Source organism: Brienomyrus brachyistius, chromosome 17, assembly GCF_023856365.1.
Source record: "Brienomyrus brachyistius isolate T26 chromosome 17, BBRACH_0.4, whole genome shotgun sequence".
NCBI lineage: Eukaryota > Metazoa > Chordata > Actinopteri > Osteoglossiformes > Mormyridae > Brienomyrus > Brienomyrus brachyistius.
Genome location: NC_064549.1, coordinates 4406681 through 4409306, shown reverse-complemented (window position 1 = coordinate 4409306; position 2626 = coordinate 4406681).

The window sequence follows — 2626 nt, the reverse complement described above, 5'->3', positions numbered from 1 at the left end:
AGACCCCTAGCACTTAGAGACCCCTAGCACTTAGAGACCCCTAGCACTTAGAGACCCCTAGCACTTAGAGACCCCTAGCACTTAGACCAGCACTAAGACCCCTAGCACTTAGAGACCCCTAGCACTTAGAGACCCCTAGCACTTAGAGACCCCTAGCACTTAGAGACCCCTAGCACTTAGAGACCCCTAGCACTTAGAGACCCCTAGCACTTAGAGACCCCTAGCACTTAGAGACCCCTAGCACTTAGAGACCCCTAGCACTTAGAGACCCCTAGCACTTAGAGACCCCTAGCACTTAGAGACCCCTAGCACTTAGAGACCCCTAGCACTTAGAGACCCCTAGCACTTAGAGACCCCTAGCACTTAGAGACCCCTAGCACTTAGAGACCCCTAGCACTTAGAGACCCCTAGCACTTAGAGACCCCTAGCACTTAGAGACCCCTAGCACTTAGAGACCCCTAGCACTTAGAGACCCCTAGCACTTAGAGACCCCTAGCACTTAGAGACCCCTAGCACTTAGAGACCCCTAGCACTTAGAGACCCCTAGCACTTAGAGACCCCTAGCACTTAGAGACCCCTAGCACTTAGAGACCCCTAGCACTTAGAGACCCCTAGCACTTAGAGACCCCTAGCACTTAGAGACCCCTAGCACTTAGAGACCCCTAGCACTTAGAGACCCCTAGCACTTAGAGACCCCTAGCACTTAGAGACCCCTAGCACTTAGAGACCCCTAGCACTTAGAGACCCCTAGCACTTAGAGACCCCTAGCACTTAGAGACCCCTAGCACTTAGAGACCCCTAGCACTTAGAGACCCCTAGCACTTAGAGACCCCTAGCACTTAGAGACCCCTAGCACTTAGAGACCCCTAGCACTTAGAGACCCTAGCACTTAGAGACCCCTAGCACTTAGAGACCCCTAGCACTTAGAGACCCCTAGCACTTAGAGACCCCTAGCACTTAGAGACCCCTAGCACTTAGAGACCCCTAGCACTTAGAGACCCCTAGCACTTAGAGACCCCTAGCACTTAGAGACCCCTAGCACTTAGAGACCCCTAGCACTTAGAGACCCCTAGCACTTAGAGACCCCTAGCACTTAGAGACCCCTAGCACTTAGAGACCCCTAGCACTTAGAGACCCCTAGCACTTAGAGACCCCTAGCACTTAGAGACCCCTAGCACTTAGAGACCCCTAGCACTTAGAGACCCCTAGCACTTAGAGACCCCTAGCACTTAGAGACCCCTAGCACTTAGAGACCCCTAGCACTTAGAGACCCCTAGCACTTAGAAGACCCCTAGCACTTAGAGACCCCTAGCACTTAGAGACCCCTAGCACTTAGAGACCCCTAGCACTTAGAGACCCCTAGCACTTAGAGACCCCCTAGCACTTAGAGACCCCTAGCACTTAGAGACCCCTAGCACTTAGAGACCCCTAGCACTTAGAGACCCCTAGCACTTAGAGACCCCTAGCACTTAGAGACCCCTAGCACTTAGAGACCCCTAGCACTTAGAGACCCCTAGCACTTAGAGACCCCTAGCACTTAGAGACCCCTAGCACTTAGAGACCCCTAGCACTTAGAGACCCCTAGCACTTAGAGACCCCTAGCACTTAGAGACCCCTAGCACTTAGAGACCCCTAGCACTTAGAGACCCCTAGCACTTAGAGACCCCTAGCACTTACCCCAACCATAAACCTCAATATCTAACCCCCCTAAAGCACCCTAACCCCCCTAAAGCACCCTAACCCCCCCTAAAGCACCCTAACCCCCTTACTTACCGTTTTTTACTTACCTTTTTGGGATCCCCCTTGGTAAATGTACCTGAAACCCCCCTCCCAAAGGCAATAATTAACAACAACCACCAGGGGGCATGATATTTTATTCAATTGAACCATTATCACCAAGGTGACCTGCAAGAAAAAATTCTGAAACAAAAAACAGGAGATATGAACTTACCTTTAAAACCCATTGCCTGCCATATGCTTACTTCCCAGGGCTTACCACTACGGGGAACAGTCATTTATACTAGATGTATAGTTTCCTATTGTAATACTATAAAGTAATCTAATATTTTCAAACAGCACTACAGTAAAAAAAAGCACTGCAGGTTTCTACCGATTAAATTAAATATTGTTATCAATCATTGTATGAGTTTAATCACTCACACACCATTACACACAAAAACCCAATATTACAATGCAGCAGAGGGCCATAAAAACATTACATAAGAATAAAGATATAATCATTAAACCGGCAGATAACGATCCCTGAGGCTTTATCTTGGATACACAGCAGTACAAAATTAGAAGCACTAAGGCAATTGGAAGAAACTAATTATTACATCCCACTGACAAAATCAAAGCCAAAACATTAAGGGACATCTATATACCAACCCAGTCTATAACAGAGCAATGTACAATAATTATATTTATCACTACCTACTCCTCGAAAGCTGTAACATTAAATAAGCTTAAAAATTACTTTCAGAGGACACAACAGTTGCAAAAATTCAGGTTCATCTCCGCCTATCGGTAAAACAAAAATCTTAAGGATATTTTAGTGCATTCCAAATTCAATACTTTTAAAGACAATACCTTAGCACAAGTATACCCTTATTTTAAACCAATTAAC